General features: G+C 39.8%; 1 protein-coding gene across 4 annotated transcripts in view; it reads right to left on the bottom strand.

Moving 5' to 3' along the window:
* Window positions 1–24,412, bottom strand: part of SMAD9 (SMAD family member 9) — a 66,280-nt gene that overhangs the window by 30,275 nt on the left and 11,593 nt on the right. The window contains exon 1 of one of the 4 annotated variants that reach the window (XM_086329331.1): window positions 21,350–21,536. The exons of the other annotated variants lie outside the window; for them this stretch is intronic. The gene's annotated coding sequence lies outside the window, so the exon portion shown is untranslated. Of the gene's footprint in view, window positions 1–21,349; window positions 21,537–24,412 lie in introns of those variants that run through there. 4 annotated transcript variants of the gene reach the window in all.

Here is a 24,412-nt window from a genome sequence, read left to right as displayed (position 1 = left end):
CGCAAAAACCTGTAAGGGAAAAGAATCTGGAAAAGAATATATAAAAATAGTTGTTGTTTAGTCACTAAGCTGGGTCTGACTCTGTGACCCCATGGATTGTAGCCTGCCAGGCTCTTCTGGCCATGGTGTTTCCCAGGCAAGAATACTGGCGTGGGCTGCCATTTCCTTCTCCAGGAGATCTTCCAGACATAGGGATCGAACCTTCGTCTCCTGAACTGGCAGGTGGATTCTTTACTGCTGAGCCATTGGGGAAGCCCATATGTACATGTATGTATGTATGTGTGTGTATACACACACACACACACACACGTACATATATACTGCTGCTGCTGCTGCTAAGTCACTTCAGTCATATCCGAAAAGACAGCAGCCCACCAGGCTCCCCCGTCCCTGGGATTCTCCAGGCAAGAACACTATAAGCTGCCATCTCCTTCTCTGATACATACACACATATATGTGTATAACCAAATCACTCTGCTATATACCTGAAACTAACACAACATTGTGAATCAAACTTTAATAAAAATTTTTAATAAAAACAAATTAAATTGAAAATACATAAATTTAGGTTCTGTTTAATGGCACCCCACTCAGTACTCTTGCCTGGAAAATCCCATGGATGAAGGAGCCTGGTGGCCTACAGTCCATGGGGTGGCTAAGAGTTGGACACGACTGAGCGACTTCACTTTCACTTTTCACTTTCATGCAGTGGAGAAGGAAAGGGCAACCCACTCCAGTGTTCTTGCCTGGAGAATCCCGGGGACGGGGGAGCCTGGTGGGCTGCCATCTATGGGGTCGCACAGAGTCAGACACGACTGAAGCGACTTAGCAGCAGCAGCAGCAGGTTCTGTTTAAGAAAAGTTAAGGTCTAATAAAGCTGATTGGTGGGTCCAAAGATGTTCAAAATATGATTCTCTACACTTGTTTGATGTATATATTTTTAATAGGAAAACTAAGTGCAAAAAAACATATCAAACTTGGACTCTCAGTAACACTAAGGCTTCAGGTTCCTGTCAATGTTAATGGTTCCCATTTGTCCAGGGGTGCAGTTTAGGGTTCCTAAAGGTTATCCCATTCTCATTCCTGTAATACTGTAGCCACTAGTAGAACAAAGGGTCCTCACTTATCTCCAGCTGGTCATCACTGACACCCACCGTGCAGGCCACCCCCACCCTGCCCAAGTCTGTCCAGTAGCATCAATCTGACTCAAAATGGCTTTCTTCTGTCAGATAATTTAGGTTCACATAGACTATATGCTCTAACCAAGAGCAAGCTCTAACCTCCTGAAAATACCACTGGTCAGACACATAATAATTTTAGTAATTAACACATAGCATCCCGGGGAGTCATTAAAAAACTGTCACACAAATAGGAGCCGGGGGGTGGGGGGCGTTACTAAAGCTTGTCCGTACTCCATTCCTATAAAGTACAAAGAAGAATGAAATAGAATAAACTATGAAGATGAATGTACACGCAGGATTGATACACAAAAACAACCAGATGACATCTACAAAATATAACAAGAGCTACAGAAGAGAGGCAATAAGTGGCGTAGGAGGAAGAACCCTTGGCCCAACTCAGGGGGTTCTGGAAGGTTCCAAAGAAGATCTCTGAGCTGCACGAGGAAGGCTTTAAGTCACAGTTAAAAGATAACCTAGCTAGGCAGGTGAGGACAACTTTCTAATAAGCTTTTTGTGGTTAAACTCTCACTTCTGTAAGGAAACTGTAACCCTGCCATGGACCGACTGTGTGATCCTGAACTAGTCTTGCATTCTCTCCAGGGCCCCTCATTTCCTCATCTGTGGATCAAGAAGGGCTCAGCCTCATGGGGAGGGTCTGGGCGCTGGGTCCATGATCCCATGGCTGTGGTGTCACAAGCGATTACACAACCACCACACGTAATCCCCCGCATGGCTTGTTTTTCTCCCACTTTAAAGTGAAACCGAACGATTTGTTTGTGCTAAAGGAATGGAAACACCACATTTCCACGACACGTTTCCAATAGCATGAAGAATATACTTCTTTGTCCACTGCACTTGCTTTTACTGAGTGAAACAAGCCTTCCTCGATGCTAATGGCCACTTGCCTCTACACCTCTCTTCTGCCAAGCAATGAAGTATTTTGTGGCCATTATGCCAAGATATTACTACAACGTTCATTTCAAATAGTATTTTGCACCTTTAAATATTTGTTCAAATTCTGTTTCAGGGGAGCGTAAGTATGAGTGCAAAGGGGAAACAGTACTTTTCTCTCAGCTGTTGGTGCTATGCTGCTACCACTGGGGAGTCTGAAAGTAAAGCTTTTCACCCATGAAGATATATCACATGGACCGGGGCAAAACAACTTCTCTCCATGGCTGTCAAACCGGTCCTTTGTATGACAAATGTCATCTACCAATTATAGCACAGTGCCCACTTTTCTCTCCAGCTTTCTGTTTCTTTCCAGCATTATTTTTATCAGCCCCAGGGAATAAGAGTGAAAACATACGCGTGGTGTGATTGGGTCTACCACCATTTTTGGCTCCTGCATCCGGGGGTTCATGGGGCCAGACATCCACAAACGCCATCTGTTGACCATTAGAGCTTTCCTTCTGTGGGTGGAAGGAAAGAAGCAGCAGGGCCATGCCTTCTCCGGTTCACTCGTGGTCCACTTCACGCACTCACAGCACAAAAACAGTACTGTACTCTCTTTTTCTGGCAACTGAGTTTTACAATAAACCCGAACTGAGTGAGCAAAACAACTTCTCATTTTCAAGTTTTTTAAATAAACAGAACCACTTAAAAGGAAACAGCACTATGGACAGCCAATAAACACAGGAAAAGATGCTCAATATCACTAATTATTAGAGAAAAGCAAATCAGAACTACAATGAGGTATCAACTCACACCAGTCAGAATGGACATCATCAAAAAATCTACAAAGGCTGGAGAGGATGTGGAGGAAAGGGAACTAACTCTCCTACACTGTTGGTAGGAATTAAACAGATCCAGCCATTATGGAGAACAGAATGTAGATTTCTTAAAAAAAAAAAAAAAAAAACTAGGAATATATCTACCATATGACCCAGAAATTCCACTACTGGGAACATACCCTGAGGAAGCCACAATTCTAAAAGACCTATGTACCCGCAATGTTCACTGCAGCACTCTTTACAGTAGCCAGGACACAGAAGCAACCTAGATGTATATCTATAGATAAATGGATAAGAAAGATGTGGTGTGATTCACAAAAATAAACTCAAAATGGATTAAAGATCTAAACGTAAGACCAGAAACTATAAAACTCCTAGAGGAGAACATAGGCAAAACACTCTCCGACATACATCACAGCAGGATCCTCTATGACCCACCTCCCAGAATATTGGAAATAAAAGCAAAAATAAACAAATGGGACCTAATTAACCTTAAAAGCTTCTGCACATCAAAGGAAACTATTAGCAAGGTGAAAAGACAGCCTTCAGAATGGGAGAAAATAATAGCAAATGAAGCAACTGACAAACAACTAATCTCAAAAATATACAAGCAACTCCTACAGCTCAACTCCAGAAAAATAAATGACCCAATCAAAAAATGGGCCAAAGAACTAAATAGACATTTCTCGAAAGAAGACATACAGATGGCTAACAAACACATGAAAAGATGCTCAACATCACTCATTATCAGAGAAATGCAAATCAAAACCACTATGAGGTACCATTTCACACCAGTCAGAATGGCTGCGATCCAAAAGTCTACAAATAATAAATGCTGGAGAGGGTGTAGAGAAAAGGGAACCCTCTTACACTGTTGGTGGGAATGCAAACTAGTACAGCCACTATGGAGAACAGTGTGGAGATTCCTTAAAAAACTGGAAATAGAACTGCCTTATGATCCAGCAATCCCACTGCTGGGCATACACACTGAGGAAACCAGAAGGGAAAGAGACACGTGTACCCCAATGTTCACTGCAGCACTGTTTATAATAGCCAGCACATGGAAGCAACCTAGATGTCCATCAGCAGATGAATGGATAAGAAAGCTGTGGTACATATACACAATGGAGTATTACTCAGCCATTAAAAAGAATACATTTGAATCAGTTCTAATGAGGTGGATGAAACTGGAGCCTATTATACAGAATGAAGTAAGCCAGAAGGAAAAACATAAATACAGTATACTAACGCATATATATGGAATTTAGAAAGATGGTAACAATAACCCGGTGTACGAGACAGCAAAAGAGACACTGATGTATAGAACAGTCTTATGGACTCTGTGGGAGAGGGAGAGGGTGGGAAGATTTGGGAGAATGGCATTGAAACATGTAAAATATCATGTAAGAAACGAGTTGCCAGTCCAGGTTCGATGCACGATACTGGATGCTTGGGGCTAGTGCACTGGGACGACCCAGAGGGATGGTATGGGGAGGGAGGAGGGAGGAGGGTTCAGGATGGGGAACACGTGTATACCTGTGGCAGATTCATTTTGATATTTGGCAAAACTAATACAATTATGTAAAATTTAAAAATAAAATAAAATTAGAAAAAAAAAAAAGAAAGATGTGGTGTGTGGAATAATGAGTAATGGAATATTACTCAGCCATAAAAAGAATCAATTTGAGTCACCTCTAGTGAGGTGGATGAACCTAGAGCCTGTTATACAGAGTGAAGTAAGTCAGAAAGAGAAAAACAAATTTCATATATTAACGCATACATACAAAATCTAGAAAAATGGTACTGATGAACCTATTTGAGGGAAGGAATGGAGACGTAGATGTAGGAAACGGACCTGTGGACACAGCGGGAAAAGGAGAGAGTGGGATGAATGGACAAAGTAGCATCAATATAGACCCACTACCCACGTGTGAAACAGACAGCCGGTGAGAAGCTGCTCTGTAACACAGGCAGCCCACTGGTGCTCCCAGAATACAGAGGGGTGGAGTCAGGGAAGGAGAGGAAGGCTTAAGAGAGGGAGGGAACAGCTATCCCTGGCAGCTAAGATGGTAAAGAGTTAGCCTGCAGTGCAGGAGACCTGGGTTCAATTCCTGGGTCGGGAAGATCCCCTGGAGAAGGGAATGGCAACCCACTCCAGTATTCCTGCCTGGAGAATTCCATGGACAGAGGAGCCTGGCGGGTTAAGACCAAGGGGTCACAACATGAATGAGCAACTAACATTTCACATGGCTGACTGCGTTGTTGTACAGCAGAAATCAACACAACGTTGTAAAGCAAATTTTCTCCAATTAAAAAATAAATTTAAAAAAAGGGGGTGGGAATAAAGCAGAACTAACCATGTCTACTCACCATGATTTAACTGTACATTATTCCACACTCAGATCTAATTTGGCTGGATAAAAGTGTGGGAGAAATGAGACTTTAAGTTGTTAGTTTAAACTGAACTTCTGTTACCAGTTACTCAATCTTATTTCCACTTACTTGGCCTCACTGGAAGATCCAACTGGTGAATTCAATCCTGAAGAAGATAAAATTCAAAAATTACTGCTTAAGGTGGATACCTTGGTTGTCTGCTCTGGAGCATATGGAACCACTGAACAGTCCCTCAAGGGCACTGCTTCTTGGTCAACCCAGACAAGAAAAGTCTCCATCACCAACCAGGCTCTGCAAGGGCCACTCTGGAAACATCCAGGACAGAACACTGTTATTTCATTATTTGTTTTGTTTTTTAATTTCTCAACCTCATCAATTTTTAGGGGTTTTGAAGAAGCCTCATTTTATTTTCTAAAAATTGAGGTATAATTGCTTTACAATTGTTGTGTCCATTTCTGCTGTACAATGAAGTGAGTCAGCTAAATGTACGCATATATCCCCTCCCTCTTGGACCTCCCTCCCATCCCCACCATCCTACCCATCCAGGTCATCACAGAGTACTGAGTAACCTTGTCAATTCTGGTCCTCTGATCCATAGCCAGCATGAAGTACAGCTTGGTATCCCCTCTATAGAACAGTTTACTATAGAAATTTAGAATCTGAACACACTTTCCAAAAGAACATTTAACCCCCTTAAAGGAACAGACTTTTTCTTGACTACTTCTCTATCACTCTTTCATGTATCAGTAATTAATATGGCTTTGAAAGGTAAAAAGAGACCCCAAAGAACATCTATCTAGAAAATAGTTGGCTGTTATTATTACTATTATCACATATATATCATGTCATATTATTGAAGAGAAACCAGACTTAAAACACACACATACACAAATACACAGACGTATTCAGATCAGTCCTCACTTAAACTAGCCTGTCATCCCTACATGTTCCAAATGAATGGCAGTCACAGGTTTGTCTTGTAAGGTATAAGTAACTACCTCATACACATACCAGTTTAATGTCATTGGATAAACACGCCAGTTGGTGGATAAATATGGAAACGGTGTCATGATTTCACACTCTGGTAAAGAGGTTTTTCTAACAACATTCAAAGACTTCCTACACGTCTATGAGAGGGAAGTTTCCATTCACCAGTCCCTTAGTGAGCATCCTGAGCCTCGGGTAGAATACCTCCTGCCCAGAGTGTCAAGGGAAGTTGACAGACATGCATCGTTATAACAAGGGCTCCCATGGTGGGATTTCAGGGCATCTCTGAAGGGCATCCCTGGTGTCTCTGCAGTAAAGAACCTGCCTGCCAATGCAGGAGATAAGGGTTTGATCTCTAGGTCAGGAAGATCCCCTGGAAAAGGAAATGGCAACCCACCCCAGTATTCTTGCGGGGAAATCCCATGGACAGAGGAGCCTGATGGGCTACAGTCCACGGGGTTGGAAAGAGTCAGACATGACTTAGTGACTAAACAATAACAATAATGGACCTCTGAGGAGCCTCCAGGTGGCTCAGTGGTAAACAACTCACCTACCAATGCAGGAGACACAGGTTCGATCCCTGGGTCGGGAAGATCCCCTGGAGAAGAAAATAGCAACCCACTCCAGTATTTTTGCCTGGGAAGTTTGATGAATGGAGAAGCCTGGTAGGCTACAGTCCATGGGGTCTCAAAAGAATCAGACGTGACTGAGTGACTAAGCAATAATAACAATGGGTCTCAACTATCGGCTCTTACTGGGAGATATATGGATTTTTCAAGGCAATCAATCCATAGGTAATTTTCTTCAAATTCTTAAAAGAACTTGTGACCACCAAAAGATTTTATTAAAAACAAAAAAAAACAGACCCATTGAATTAGAAGAAAGAGGAGAAGGAGAAAGTATGAGAGAGAAGGGGAAAAAGCTGAAGAGACTAAATAGCTGACTATTCAAACTAGATTAGGTGGTGGTGGCAGAGGCATGGGGGACAGTCTTTAAAAAGACTAAAGGAAGAGGATTCTAAAAGATGGCAGAGTATGAAGCACCAAGAAACTGTCTCCCCACCCAGACAACTATTACACTAGCAGAACCTGTCTCGTAATTATTTCGGAACTCTGGTCAATTCAAGGCTTGCAACTGCAGGTGAAGTCAGTCAAAAGCTATGGTTTTTCCAGTAGTCCTGTATGGATGCGAGAGTTGGACTATAAAGAAGGCTGAGCCCTGAAGAACTGATGCTTTCAAACTGTGGTGCTGGAGAAGACTCTAGAGTCCTTTGGACAGAAAGGAGACCAAACCAGTTAATACTAAAGAAAATCAACACTGAATAGTTACTGGAAAGGACTAACGCTGAAAATGAAGCTCCAATACTTTGGCCACGAGATGCAAAGAACCAGCTCATTGGAAAAGACCCTGAAGCTGGGAAAGATTGAGGGCAAGAGGAGAAGGGGATGACAGAGGATGAGATGGTTGGATGGCATCACTGACTCAACGGACATGAGTTTGAGCAAACTCCAGGAGATAGTGAAGGACAGGGAAGCCTGGCGTGCTGCAGTCCATGGGGTCCCAAGAGTCAGACAGACTGAGTGATTGAACAACAACAACTCACAGGACCAAATAGGGTTGCAACAAAGTAGACTTTGTGTTATTCAGAGCCTAGTCTTAATTTAGACCCAATTCTAACATGCTTTACTGTTATGTAATAGAATGCTTTGACTAAAATTTCATATAGGCACAATGTATATTGCATAGTACTGAGAGTGCAATTCTTTATTTCCTCTCTTCTATATTTGTAACTCTTGGTGTGTTTATAAAACATTCCACATTCTTAAGTAAAATAGAATCCAGGTCAACTATTTCAACGTGGATGATTTATTACTTACAAATTGAAGATCCTTAGAAATCTATTTTTACTTAACTGTTTATAAACTGGTGAATAACTATTGCCCTTTAAAAAAAGTCAAACTTTCTGTACCTTAGCAACCTCAAAAAGAATAAACGAGACCTTACACAACACAAGGCATCTTAAAGGGGCCCTTACTCCAAGCAGTTCTGATCTACGAAAATTTGGGTTTGATGCAAATATAAATTTGGGAGATTCCTTTTCTTACAAGACGAATCATACTAAATGTAAAATTATGATGCAATGGACAAAAATCTGATTCACATACAGCTTTTTCAGGAAAAATATCCTATCAGTCAATAAATACTTACCAAGTTGTCTATGTTGCAGTTCCTTGAATGAACTGTTAAACTTTACTTTTGTAAGTATATCTGATAGTAACAATCTAGACACCTTAGTAAAATTAAGAGATCTCACATTACATTGCTACTTTTAAAATGCAAGTCTAACTTTAAAAATGTATTCTGGCCATCTCATCATCGGAACACTTTGGTTAGGCACTAAAGAACACCATTGTTAGCAAACTGCAGAACAAATCAAATTAGCTTTGGGGAGGCTTTATCTTCTAAACACATCGCCCATCAAAACACCAAACATCTTTAAAACTTTAAGAATTTTACAACTGTGCCAGCTTTTTGGGTAAGCAATATGGTATTATTTTACTGATGCAGTTAATAAACCACTTTTAAAAAATGTTCCCAGTGTATCCTTCAGAAAACTCTGTTATTCTATCAGATGATATCCATGTAGAATAGCTTAGTTCAAACTCAGAAAACAGATATTTCCCTTTTTCTAAATAGATGTTTTGAAATTGTTTTTGTAGGTAAGAAGTATATTTCTACCTTCTCATTGTTATAAAGTCACCCCAGGACACCCTGGATCTCATTCATTTTTTAACCCTGATGAGTGTTTAGGAATAGAAATCCAAAACATGCATCCTCTTTTTCTCCCTCCCTCCCTCCCTCTTTTATTGTTTCTCAATAAACGCAGTTTGGCCCAAATATAGGGGATGTGGTGCGGTGAAACAGCAGGAACAATGCATGACAGCCACACCACGCACAGCACAGAGACATGGTTCTCCAAAACTTTCCCTATTTTTCATTCAGAAGGTTTCATATGTCAACACACAAGTAACGTGCAAGGAGCTTAATCGAAAAAAGATTTTTAAGTTCATTTCCAAAACTCCAGCCTGTAATTACGGTAAACACACAAGTCACCTTCCCCTTTTCCTCTTCCCACTCTGTTCCTCTGAGAAATGCAAATCGACAGAATGAATGGCCCTTTGCCCTGTAGGACCAAAAGCAAGTTACTACCCTCCCTTGTGCTTAGGTGCATTGCTAGAAGTAGGGATTATTTCCCAAAAGCCCTCTAAAATATATGCTGTGAAGCCATCCTGAAATAATTCTCAACATTTTCTTTCTCTCTTCCTTCCTTCCTTCCTATGAGGTACAGGTGACATACGATACTATATTAGTTTCAGGTGTGCAATAATGATCCAATATTTTTATAGATTATACACCATACAAAGTTGTTATAATACCACTGACTACATTCCCTGTGCTGTACATTATATCCATGTGATTTATTTATTTTATGAATGGTAGGTAGTTTGTACATTTTCATTCATTCTTTGAATCAGTCAACACATCTTTATTGAGTCTCTACTGTGTGATGGGTGCTGTGCTGTGCTAAAACCATATACAGCTTCCCAGATTTAAAGTCTTCATTACCTAAGGAATTAAAAGAATCTAAGTCAGGAAACCATCCCATTAAACTATTTCAAAATATTTAGAGTCTTAAAAATACAAGGAGGGGAAGGGGATATTTTTGGCTTTGCCAAATGGTTTATGGGAAGGTTTTGCTTTATTTTCGTTTTAAACATAGGTGACAAAAGAGTGATTTTATCATAGAGAGTCTAAAGCTCTGGGTCAGCCCAGAAGCAGTCTATTTGCTTCAGTGAACCAGGGCCAGGGAGACCCACCATCTGTAACTGGCACCCCTGGGGCAGTTTCCCTATTGCAAGACCTGTGGATGGACCGTGAGGCGTGAACTTGAACTGCTCCAACCTGTTACATTTTCCTCCAGGTGGAATCTCTGAAAAGGTAGCTATGATGTAACTGAGCAAACGACACCACTTCCATGGCGGTGGTGTAACAATGTTAGGAGTCCTAACAGTTCTGCGTTGTCAATTTCTCCTTCCACTCCATCGGGCATCTGTAAACTCCCACCTTACAAGCAAGGGCTTCTTTAAGTCTACAGCTTGGATCCTCGCCAATGAGGAAGAATTCCAGAAATTAAAAACAAAACAAAAAATGGAATCTGTGCTGGAGTCAAAGTGAGCTCACCCACTGTAACAAGCCCTGTTCATTTTCAAGCTAGAAAAACTCACACCCAGAAGAATGAGAAGGTGCAAAGCAGTGCTGGGAAAGATTCTGTCAATGATGAGGACAGTATCACTGCAATGTATACAACATGGCATTATTGGGTGATTAGGCTTAACTGGACCACTGACTTGAAAGATTAAACTGGAGGAAGTTTACCTCCTGTTGGGGTCACCTAGTCCAGACAGACATAAGGAAGGTGCCTTACAGGGTGACAGGTGATGGCCCATTAACCAAGAGGATAGCTGTGAATAATGAAGTCAATCACTGTGCAGAGCAAAAATTCTCCGTTTGTAGATTTAGTCACTGAATCTAGACTAATAAGTAGATTTTTATGTGCCAAGGAGTCATGAAACACAGCAGGAGCCAAGGGAAAGTGCCCCGACGAAAAGAGGCACTCCCCTGGCAAGTGTAAAAACAGCAGGAAAGACATTCTCAACCTTACAAGTGATGACAAGACCCACAAACTAGCTAAACTAGGTTCTTAATAGAAGCCTTAGATGTCAGGTTGGTTCTACAAAAGGACACATTTTGACATAATCAACCGAAACTTCTCATCAAACAGCCTGCTTTATTCTCATCAAACAGCCTGCTTTTATTTCACTGAGCCTCTGAGCTTTAAACTGATATCAAAACTACCGATAAAAATTCATCTTTTTCAAATGAAGCGTGTCATACTATATCAAGGACAACGTATCTGTTTTCTCAGTCAGTTAAACTGTTACTTAGCAGATAATATCTCAGGGATGCTGAACCTTAAAATAATCAAGCACTGAGACCACAACTGAGAGAGATTACTGTTTGCATACTTGAGCAGCAAAGCAAATAGAGTAACAGCAAGATGTACTTTCAAGCAAAGAATATGTGAAGCATTTGCCAAGCAAGATCTCAAAAAGAATACAGAACAACTCAGTGTAGTTCAGTCTTCTAGAAGTTCTGGCACTTTATTTGGCTAGAAATTTTTAGTCATAAGATTAGAACATAAGTCAAAATTCTTAACATGTTCTCACTTGTTCATTAAGTTAATAGACTTCTTGTTGAAAACCTAATTTTGTTTGAAATACCAAGTGTTGATAAGAATGTGATTAACACGTTAACTGGCTGTACCCTAATACAAAATAAAAAGTTAAAAAAGAAACGTGATTAACAAAAATTGATAGGAATAGGCTGATCAGCACTTTGGGAACAATTTGCTATCATCTTGTGAAGCTGAAAGTTGCATATCTTTAGACCTAGCAACTCCACAACCTGGTATATGTCCTAGACTAGTTTTCAAACCTCAGATAGAAATGGTTAATAAAATCAGTTCACTGGATTTCTATCAGGATTCTAAAAAAATATACTGGATTTTTATCAGAACCATTGCTCAGAGTATGCTATGCTATGCTAAGTCACTTCAGTCGTGTCCGACTCTGTGCGACCCCATAGACGGCAGCCCACCAGGCTCCCCCGTCCCCGGGATTCTCCAGGCAAGAACACTGGAGTGGGTTGCCATTTCCTCCTCCAATGCATGAAAGTGAAAAGTGAAAGTGAAGTCACTCAGTCGTGTCCGACTCAGCGACCCCATGGACTGCAGCCTACCAGGCTCCTCCATCCATGGGATTTTCCAGGCAAGAGTACTGGAGTGGGGTGCCATTGCCTTCTCCGTTGCTCAGAGTAGGGAAAAATATTATATCTAGAAGTTTGAAGTGATAGTTAGGTATACAAATACACAGAGAGAAGTAAGAGAGAGACAGAGCTATCTGTATTTCCTATTGAGTTATAGTGAAAACCATTTGGGAGGCACCACTCTAAGTAACGGGCTTTCCAGGTGGTGCTAGTGGTAAAGAATCTACCTGCCAATGCAGGAGACATGAGATGCAGGTTCGATCCCTGGGTCAGGAAGATCCCCTGGAGGAGGGCATGGCAACCCACTCCAGTATTCTTGCCTGGAGAATCCCAGGGACAGGGAAGGCTGGCAGGCTACAGTCTGTGGGGTTGCAAAGAGTTGGAAACGACTGAAGCGATGTAGCACACACGCAGCACGCACGTCCTAAGTGACACTATTGCATATACTGTAACATTTATAGTAGCACTATTCAAGATAGCACCAATCTGGAAACAACCCATCCATCAGCTAGGGAATGAACAGATAAACAATGGAATAACCTCACAGTGAAATATCATATAGTCATCAAAATATACTAACTATACTGACAAAGATTAATCTTCCATGTTAAATGGAAAAACAAATTAGACCCTAAAAGACTACACGGAGGGTTAAATCATTTTTATAAAGTTGAAAAACAAATGAACAAAATTAAATATCATGGAGATACACACATGTTGTCGATCTGTATTTTAAACATCAAAGCAGTGAAAACACAACACTCATGATACTCATACTTGAGGCAGCGGACCAGCATAAGAATTTCCCATCTGCTCTGCCTTGCCCTGCCCTGTGTCTCCTCCTCCCTTCTCTCTTCCTTCCTTTTGATTTTAATTAAGATAGGGCATTTTGATTTTAAAAACACTTTACGTTCATGAAAAAGAAAAACAAAAACAAACAACAACCTAAAAACACACACAAAGAAATTTCCTAAAAAGAAAACCCCCAAAACCCTTGCTCATTCACAGAGAAATGCCAATCACTTGCAAACATTTTTAAGAATTTAAAAATCTTTGTTCTAAATAAACATATTTTAAAATAGGATTAGTTCACAGATATGTCTTATATTTTGCCTATTTCAATGAATGAAATATTATAAGCATTTTCATGTTGGTAAATATTTTGTTTTTAAAGTTTTGTGGTAGTCAGAGTAATACTAAGCTTTCAATTTTAATTCTAAGTTGCATGTTTATTTCACTTACAATACTTTCTTGTTCCATAGTTTGAAGGAAAAGAGGAAAAAAAACAGATTTTGAGCACTCCTTGTACAGATTTTTACAGCTGGTTGTCAACAGTTTCAGAGTAATTGCTAAAACGAAAGCAAAATAAACCCAGAGGCATTTTATTTCTAGTCATACATAAACAAGTCAAGGCACTTTACAGCTCTAATTATATAAGTTCCTCATTAAGCTATTATTCTTACAAAAGTTAAAACATGGACAAGGTTAAATTTCATTTGGCCATCAACTACAATTTCCAAATCCTCATGCCCTTCCTGGTATAACTACTATTACCCCTTTGGGCTTATTTTTTAATATTTTCCTCTGCATGTGCACATATAGACAGATCCTCACAAAAAAAAATACAGTATTCGTTTTAATTTTTAAAAACATTTAATCATTCTGCAACTTAAGGGTCTTTTCTATGTTGTTGTTCTTATTTAGTCACTAAGGCGTGTTTGACTCTGCGACCCCATGGACTGCAGCCTGCTGGTCTCCTCTGTCCATGGAATTTCCCAGACAAGAATACTGGAGTGGGTTGCCATCACCCTCTCCGGGGGCTGTTCCCAACCCAGGGACCGAAGCCACGTCTCCTGCATTGGCAGGTGGACTCTTTACCTTTGAACCACCAGGGAAGCCCATTTTCTATGTGAGCATTATGTAAATCTACTTCATTCTTTTAAAGTGCTGCATACAGTATTCCATATTACGACAAAGCCTTTTCCTGTTTAGGTTCAACTTCTCATTCAAAAAAATCTACGACAGTGTAGGAAATCTAAAATATATTCATGTTTATCTGCTCAAAAACTGGCATCAACTTAAAGAATGCAGTGTATCTTGAGAGGACGTGAAGTGTTGTCTCACTGTGGTTTGATTGGCATTTCCCTAACAATTAATGATGCTGAGCATCTTTTCACATGCTCGATGGCCATCTATATATCTTCTTTGGGGAAAAGACTGCTCAAGGCCTTTGCCCATTTTTTTTTTAATTTATTTTTTAACTTTACAATATTGTATTGGTTTTGCCATATATCGAAAGGAATCCACCACAGGTATACGTGTGTTCCCCATCCTGAACCCTCCTCCCTCCTCCCCACCATACCATCCCTCTGGGTCGTCCCAGTGCACCAGCCCCAAGCATCCAGTATCGTGCATCGAACCTGGACTGGCGACTCGTTTCATACATGATATTATACATATTTCAATGCCATTCTCCCAAATCATCCCACCCTCTCCCTCTCCCACAGAGTCCAAAAGACTGTTCTATACATCAGTGTCTCTTTTGCTGTCTCATATACAGGGTTACTGTTACCATCTTTCTAAATTCCATATATATGCATTAGTATACTGTACTGGTGTTTTTCTTTCTGGCTTACTTCACTCTGTATAATAGGCTCCAGTTTCATCCACCTCATTAGAACTGATTCAAATGTATTCTTTTTAATGGCTGAGTAACACTCCATTGTGTATATGTACCATAGCTTTCTTATCCATTCATCTGCTGATGGACATCTAGGTTGCTTCCATGTCCTGGCTATTATAAACAGTGCTGCAATGAACATTGGGGTACACGTTGTCTCTTTCAATTCTGGTTTCCTTGGTGTGTATGCCCAGCAGTGGGATTGCTGGATCATAAGGTAGTTCTATTTCCAGTTTTTTAAGGAATCTCCACACTATTCTCCATAGTGGCTGTACTAGTTTGCATTCCCACCAACAGTGTAAGAGGGTTCCCTTTTCTCCACACCCTCTCCAGCATTTATTGCTTGTAGACTTTTGCCCATTTTAAAACTGCACTGTGAGTCTTTTTGTGTAGCCCTGTAAGAATTCTTTATATAACCTGGATATACAGATATCAAGATTACATGATATGCAAATATTTCTCCCTTTATGTATATTGTCTTCTTACTTTCATGATAATGCTCTTTGACGCACAGTTTTTTATTTTGATGACATCCCCTTCATTTACTTTTTCTTTTATTACTTGTGCTTCTGGTGTCCTATCTAAGAACTTGTTGCCAAATTCAAGGTCATAATTATTTACCCTTACATTTTTTTCCTAAGAGTTTTGTGGTGTTAGCTTTTTAATTTGGGTCTTTGATCATTTTCAGTTAATTCTGTGTAGTGTGGGACAGGAGTCTAACTTCATTCTTTTGCATGTGTATACCCAGTTATCTCAGCACCATTTGTTGAAGAGATTATTCTTTCCCCATGGAGTGGTCTGTTAACACCGTTGTCAAAAACTCAGCCAGCCATAAATCCACAGACGGTTGGTTTTATTTCAGGGCTTTCAATTTCTGTTCCATTGTTCTAACTATCCTTATGCTAATACCACACTATTTTGATTTCTGTAGCTTTGTAATAAGTTTGAAACTGGGAAGTGTGAGTCCTCCAACTTTGCTGACCTCTTTCAAGATTGTTTTGTATATTATTGATTTTTATTGTTTATTGTCTCATTTCTCCCACCACGACGCAGGCTATACTAGGATGTGGATTTTTGTCCATTTTGTTCCCAACTGTACCCCCTACTCCTAGAATGGGGCTTAGCATGTAGCAGGTGCTAGATGCTGCTGCTAAGTCTCTTCAGTTGTATCTGACTCCCTGCTACCCCATGGACTGTAGCCCAGCAGGGCTCCTTTGTCCGTGGGATTCTCCAGGCAAGGATACTGGAGTGGGTTGCCATGCCCTTCTCCAGGGGATCTTCCCCACCCAGGAATCGAACCCAGGTTTTCTTCAATGCAGGCAGATTCTTTGCCACTGAGCCACCAGGGAAGCCCATCGCAGGTGCTTAATATGTGCTAAATGGATGACTGCGGTCTTGAGAAGACAGAATCATCCACAGCTCAGAGAAAATGCTGGGGGTGTGAGGAGAGAGGAAGAAAATATGGTTGAACAAGCCCTGTCAGACTTGAGACGGCAGGAAGGTGGGTGGTTGAAGCTTGGGATGCAGTGACGAGGAACCCCTTCAAAACCATACTGCCAGGGCTCGCAAGGAGCTGCAGCCATCGTGGTGCATGTGTCAGTCTTTGGTAATTCAAATGTACTAAAGCTAAAAATCATTTTGTTACTATCACATTAACATTTTATATTTTTCAAAAACAAGACATCAGATAAGATGAAGTAGAATAACCATGAATTGCTCTCTCTGAACTGAGAGGAAAAAAGAGCTTTTGCATCTTATCTCAGCTGTCTCCATAGCTTTTAGTGTACATAAATAATTATTTTTGATAAGTTAATGTAATTTTACAATCATATCGGAAAACATACACCGCAATGCAAAAGGACCGTATTGACCTTTAAAAAAAATTCCGAACAAAATCTTTAGTAAACACATTTATCACATTTAGTTAAATTAAATAAGTGGGCAGTGACATCAGCAAGTCTGAACACTATTGTGACTAATGGGACAGAAGCCAGTGAAGAAAAAGCAGAGCTGAAATATGTGGTGCAGTTTAAGATAAACGCTTTGGCAATTTTCTTTGATGCTCATTGCTTCCTTTTGCTGTGTAAAATTTTTTAAATGTAAATAATTAAGGAAGTATGAAGAGCCACCACTACTGTTGAATATATATTATGTAAATTGCCACTGAATAATTGCATCTTTCCTACCTAACAGCAAATACTGCTGCTATGAGATGAAGCAACATACTGCCATTCTAAAAAATTAAGCCATACGGCCCCATCTGTTTCCAGGTTCCAAGACAGCACACCTACCAGTTAATAAAGAACCTATTAACCAGAGGATGCAAACATGCCTCTTATTTAACTTTTTCAAAATCAACAAGGTGTTGTTGATATAATTTGGCAGTGTGTCTGATTTATGAAGGGAGTGAGATACACACCTCTTTATCTGTTAATGATTTAAAACAATATGTGAAGTATATAAACTGTCACTAAAATGGCACAGCTCTGGGATTTGCCAGGTGCTAATTGCTCTATTCAAAGCCTCAGAGAAAGTGTACAATTGCCCTGGGCAGTCATCCCAGGTTTAATTATGTTCCGGGAGCTTTATTCCCTGGACAGAGGTAACAGTCTGGAGAGAGCTTTGCGTCCACTTGGTCTTCAATTTAGCGACTAAAAGACCACAGGCAATTCACTGCCTCATTTGCAAAACCCACTCCAGGAGGCAATACTGTTGTTCATCCCTCAAATTCAGCCCACGTGACTTCCCTGAGAGAATTCTCTTCTCAGTTGCTTGTGCACATTAGTATTTTCACTTGGGATTGTAATGTATTTGTTCATCTGTCTCTCTATTAAAGAAGTCTTTTAAGGACAGCAACTATCTTCTTGTTCTCTGTAGTTCCAATCCCTTGCATAAAATCTGCATTGAATACACACTTTATTAGTATTTGTGTTAAACGACTGTGTCACCTAGTGCTGGCACCTGGGAAATAGTAGCTGCTTAATAAATATTAATTACTGGAAATTTTTTTTTTTTTGGAAATTTTGTTTACTAAAAATTCCATTTGTTTTCCTCTTTTTATCACATCCTGCTGTTAGAACTCAACTCAGGCTCTTACTACCCTAGACTAGTAGTTCTCAAGGAGGGGGTGGGGGAATTTTGCCACCACAGGACATCTGGAAATATCTGGAGGCATTTTTGGCTGTCATGACCAGACAGGAGGGAGCAGGTGCCACGGGCATCTAGTAGGTAGAGGCCAAGGGTGATCTAAACATCCTATAAGCAGAGGACGGCACCCCATAAACAAAGAATTATTCAAGCCCAAAAGGCAGTAGAGAGAAGGCCGAGAAATGCTGACCTAGACTTTCATTTCTTGACATTGACTCCTGATCATTCTACTCTATTCCTACCCCTTTCTCTCCTCTGTTCTTCCAAAAATATCCCTTTTTTTTCTAATTGAAGTATAACTGAAATATAACATTATATTAGTTTTGGGAGAGCAATATAATGATTTTGTATTTGTCCATATTGCAAAATAATCAACACAGTAAGTCTAGTTACCATATAGTCACATAATTTTTTTCATGCGATGAAAACTTGAACTCTCTTAGCAACTTGCAAATATGTAGTAAAATACAGTATGATCATGTGTCACCATGCCATACATCACATCTCATGACATTTATTTTATAACTTATACCTTTAACCTCCTTCACCTATTTTGCCCCTCACCCCACTTCTGGCAACCATCAATCTGTTCTCTGTATCTATGAGCTTGCCTTTTTGTTTTGGGTTTGTTTGTTTTTTCCTTTGATTCCTCATGTAAGTAAGACTAAAACTATCGTCCTTATCCTGTTCAAAAGGTCTTACATATTTAAAAAATCTTTATTTTTCAATTAAGAGTTTTGCTGGATTTTCAATAACTTGGTTTAAAATAATTGTCAACATATAATTATGTCAAAAGCAGAACCAGAACCAAGTTTTTGAAATTCTTATTTCTAATGCACCTACTTGACAGCTCTCTTGCTTCAGATGAAAGCTTTTGAGAACACTGAGGGGGAAAAAAACAGACTTAGGGGGTGGCAGCTAGTTTTTCTTCAGTGATCCAAATTTCTAGAGCTACAAAGACCAAATGGCCCTTCAAATTTCATTTGCAGGACAAATGCTGTGTCACTGAATGTCAATCACACCTCAGACTGTTATCTCGCATACTTGCCAGAAACTAATTATGATTCATTTGAAGTTAAGATCTAAGACTAGTGGGTTTTAGAAACAAAGAATTTTTTAAAATATCTGATTTCTGTTACTTCTATGACTGTATGTTATGAAACTCCACAGAATTTTAAATATGAAAAGTATATACACAATAGGGAGAAGTTACATATATGTAGTTCTTTAGACTCTTTCCATTAAAAATCATGTTCCATGAAAATCATATATCTGATTAGGAATTCATATCCAGAATATATAAAGAACACAACAATAAAAAACCAAACAACTTAATTCAAAGTGGGAAAAGCACTCAAATATTTTCTTTCTCCAAAGAAAATATAGAAGTGGCCAATAAGGTGCTACTTAATGAGCACCACGATAAGATGCTCAACATCATTCGTCATTAAGGAAACTCAAATCTAAACCACAATGAGATAGCACTTCATACCCTTTAGGATAGACATTACCAACAAAACAGAAACTAACAGGCATTAGCAAGAATGTGAAAAAAATAGAAACTTTGTGCACTGTTGATGGGAATGGAAAATGGCTCAGCTGCTACGGAAAACAGTTGGCAGCTCCTCAAAAATTAAACGTAGAGTTACCATATGAGCCAGTAATTGCAATCCAGGTACATACACAAAGGAACTGAAAACAGGTACTCAGACACGTATTGGTACTCAAACTATTGCTTGTAGCAGCATTATTAACAGTATTCAAAAGGTGGAAAGAACCTAAGTGTCCATCAACAGATGAATGGACAAACTGTGGTATATGTGTGTGTGTGTGTGTGTGTATGATGGAATATTCGACCTTTAAAAGGAAGGGAATTCTGACATACACGACAACATGAATGAAACTTACAGATGTTATGCTAATGAAATGAGCCAGGCACAAAAAGTAAATTTTGTGATTCCACTTACACGAGGTAAATAAAATAGGCAAGCTCGCAGAAGTTACAAGGACTAAGAGGAAGGGGAAAGGGGAGTTTCTGTTTAATGGGAAGAGTACTAAATAAACTCCAGTTTGGAAGGATGGCAAAGTCCTGGAGATGGAGAGTGGTGGTGACGGCACAATGTAGACGCACTTAACGCCACTAAACTGCATACTTAGAAATGGTCAGAATGGTCAATTTTATGTATATTTTATCAGAAGAAAAATCTTACTCAAAATGTTATGTTTGCTTCATCACTACCTTTAAGGGATTTTACAAATAAAGTCCAAAATTAGACGGTTTCTTAAAACTCTAATTTTGAGATGAAAAATAATGTGTCATTGGTATATAGAAGCCTTGAAAGAAACTAGGGTTCCTGGTAACATAAAATGCTGGAAAATATTCATATACAGCCCAGGCCCAACTGTGGAGGTTCCTCACCTTTCAATAGCCACACTCACTGCAGGACAGCTGTAGTTTTGTGCAGTCCTGGCATTCTGCCTGCCTTTCAGATCCTTTCTTCCACTTAATGCTGAATCATATAAACATATCAATTTTTCTCTGACAGTGGCAGTTGGGCCCAGGGAGAGGAAAGTACTGTTTTAAAAATAACATTTCCTTCTATGCTAAGAATAAGAGGAAAATATGGAACTATCTCTAGAGAGATTATTTTTTTAAAACGAGATCTACCTTCTCAAAACCAACCAAGGGCAAGTTTACTTACCACTAATTTATACTGTGTGTGTGTGTGCTAAGTCACTTCCATCGTGTCTGACTCTCAGACCCTATGGATTGCAGTCCACCAGACTCCTCTGTCCATGAGATTCTCCAAGCAAGAAAGCTGGAGTGGGTTCCCATGCCCTCTTCCAAGGGATCTTCCTGACTCAAGGATTGAACTCATGTCTCTTATGTCTCCTGCATTGGCAGGTGGGTTCTTTATAGCTAGCGACACCTGGGACTCCCTTAATTGGTATTACTGAGCTTTATTTTCTTGGAATCAGTTATTCTCATAGTGAAAACCATAAAACTTCTTCACTCATAATAAATTATACAAGCATTCACAGATTCAACAACTGTAAGCATTTTGAAAGAAAGCAGAAATATGAATTCCTTTTCATGCACTATCATGTCTGATGTGTAAAGTTGTATTAAAACCTACTAATATTCCAGAAACTCTATGACTTCAAATCTATTGGGAGGTTCACACGATTTGAAATTCATTCTTCCATAAATTGACTTTATAATCCTTCCTGGAATAGAACTATAATAGAATCTACTGCATGGGAAGACTATTGGGTTAAACAAATTTATCTTATACTACACACCTAAGTGGGCTTCCCTGGTGGTTCAATGGTAAAGTACCTACCTGTCAGTGCAGGTGACGTGGGTTTGATCCCTGGGTTGGGAAGATCCCCTGGAAAAGGAAATGGCTACCCAATCCAGCATTCTTGCCTGGAGAACACCGTGGACAGAGGACCCTGGTGGACTATAGTCCTTGGGGTCGCAAAAGAGTCTGACGTGACTTAGCGACTAAACCACAACAAACACCACACCTAAGAATAAGAATATTTGAAGTTAACTTAAATATATGTATTTTTAATCATCATCGGGTATAGTGTGGCTCAGAGGAAGTGACATAATGATTGCTTGAGCCTCATCTGATAAAAGCCCACAAATATATCAAAACCTAATAATGCATAAAGCATACAAACAATCTTACTTTAAAATAGAACTCCAACAGTAGCTTGGTTTCTTTTGATATTAATACTGAATTTCACACAAAACAAAGGTCCTAACAAAAAGTGCTGTATCTCGCTTAAACCAAGATGTTGGTTATACCAGGCAGCCTTGTAGTCATGATGGAAAGTACTCAGGTAAGCTGATGTCATTTGAACCTAAGCTTAATAAGCCTTTGAGAAGTCTTGATCTATGTTCACTTAAATCCCTGAGACACAGCTCTCTTGGTATTCAAAGTCTGGTTTTTCAGCTAGAATGTCAATGTTGGTTAGACATCATTTCCTAAATTTCAGTCTCAGAATTATTTTGGAATTAGAATTGTTGGAGATTTAGAATTATATACTTTTTAAAGGGACAAGATACATTTTTATTGATGCTCATTGTCATTTCCTTTGGAGATGGAATTATTATTCCATGACCTATTTGGTGTTTTATTGATGCCAAATAAAATAAAAGGGAAGTGGAACAGGCATTAGAGCATCAAAGAGGCGTGAAAACGAGTAAAAGAAAACCTCATTCACAATGGAGTCAGGAAGTCTGAGCAGCTTACTTTATACATACCAGCAAGCAGCTTAGTTTATATATCCCAGGAGGAAAAAGGAAGATTTTCTCTTTGGCCAGCAACAAACCAACCAATGAGAAACTGCTGTAACTCAGCCAATGAGAAGTTGCCACAACCCCAAACTCTTGCTCTCCTCCAATGAACTTTCATTCAAAACAGCCCCTCCCAACTTCCTCATTTCCTCAATAAAAGAATGCTCCTCTCTTTTGGTCTCCAGACTTGCCTACAATTTTCTATAGTTTGTTTGTCCTTAATTGCAATTCTTCTGCTATTCCTGAACAAACTTGATTTTTCTGGCTAAGTTACTTACTACCTTTTTGTTTTAAAGGTTAAGAGAAGGAATCTAAAGAACATACCTAATGGCTAGGTCACTTTTAAGGTAGAGTTAGAATGCTATCCATTTTTTAGGTAGTATTCTGAACATTAAGAGCAAGATCAAACACTTTTAAGAGCAAGCAATTCTCAACATTTATAAGAGAATGTCAACACTACTTTGGGAAGATGATGGCATAAGTTTCTAGCATTCCAACCTATATCCTTTACACTGTCCACATATAGTTGGAAATAAAGTACACCATCCCACAAGTGTGATACCTTATTATTCAAGTTTGGAAGGGCCCACAATTTAACCAGTGGTTCCACGAACAAGAGGCTACATGATGTAAGCAATTGAAAACACAGGAATTAGTGGGAGAACGCTTGAATCTGAATGCTAGCTCCACTGCTAGCTAACTGAGACCTTTAAATAATTAACCACTTTGATCTCATTTTTCTCCTCTGTAAAACTGAAACAGTAAGCCTTACCTTTCATACTAACAGGATGTGTGAACAAAAGCAATTTGAAAACTGCAAACTATATAAGGACACTCTTTTTATTATTACATTAACAGTTATACTTATGCTTATTTTTTCTGCATACCTCATTATAGAAATAAAAGGTGTCCAAAAGATGGGGGGAAAGGAAAGAAAAACAATCTAAGAAATGGATCTGAGACAAAGAAATGGAAAAAAGTAGAAAGGAAGATAAATGTTCACATTAAAAAAAATACTATCTCTACTATCTCATATCAGGATTTCATTAGGAATTAAATGTATGGCATTTGGACTTCCTTGGTAATCCAGTGGTTAAGACTTTGTGCTCCCAATGAAGAGGGCCCAGGTTTGATCCCCTGATCAGGGAACTAGATCCCACATGCTGCAACTAAAGATCTCATATGCAGCGACTAAGACCCAACACAGCCCCCCTCCCCCCAAAATTATGACATCATTTCCTTCCTAATCAGCTTCAACTGCTACTATTCACCCAGGGAAGTTGGTGTCTAGAAATTCTTGAGCCCATAATATATACTTTTTATATAATTCCAGGATCAGACGGAGAGGGAAGGTGAGAAGACAGACGGACGCTGACAGAGACGGAGTGAAACCTGCACAAAATCTGACTATCCAGTAATTGCTTTTGTACAAAACATAACTGAGAAGCAGCAACAAGCGAAAAAGAGGCCTGCCTGCCAAAACACATGTGTTATCAAGCCTGCACAAAAAAAGATCATGCAGGACCTATTCACTACTATTCTCGACCCGGTTTAAATGAGCATGTTTCTAGGACTCGCAAGCTTACAGCGAATCAGAACTGCAAATGGATAAGAGGAGGTGCTACCAGCAGGTAGGACAGCAAAGTGACATCAAAGCTGGCAGCATGACCCCGAGGAAGTGGACCAAAGCAAACAAGCAAACAATCGAAAACTAAAACAACAAAAAACAAAGCAAAAAAATGTATCAAGAAACAGACATCAGATCTCTAAAAGCCCAAGAGTTTGAGGTCAGTGTGTCTGGGAACGACCAGCCCCTCCCTCTGAGCTGCAGAGCTGCTTACGTGCAGTTTCCAAGGGGGGTTCCTCAGGATTCTGGAGACTGGAAGGAGCCTCGGACACAGCAACAAGGGGGGAGGGGGAGTGGTAGGAGCTAGACACCAGGGGAGGGAGGGGGGCATGCAGGATTCTCTGTCCCCTGCCCCGCCCCGGGTGGACACCACCTTCCACCAGAGCAGGCCTGCTTCACTTGCCTTTACTTCCTGAGGCTTCCATGATGAAAGGGCCTGCTGACTCAAAAACGAGTTTTAAAAAAATTAAT

Source organism: Bos grunniens, chromosome 12 (genome assembly GCF_055505025.1).
Source record: "Bos grunniens cultivar Pamir isolate PY7600 chromosome 12, Bosgru_T2T1.0, whole genome shotgun sequence".
NCBI lineage: Eukaryota > Metazoa > Chordata > Mammalia > Artiodactyla > Bovidae > Bos > Bos grunniens.
The sequence above is the reverse complement of the archived record's forward strand: the minus strand, read 5'-3'. Positions and strand labels throughout refer to the sequence as shown.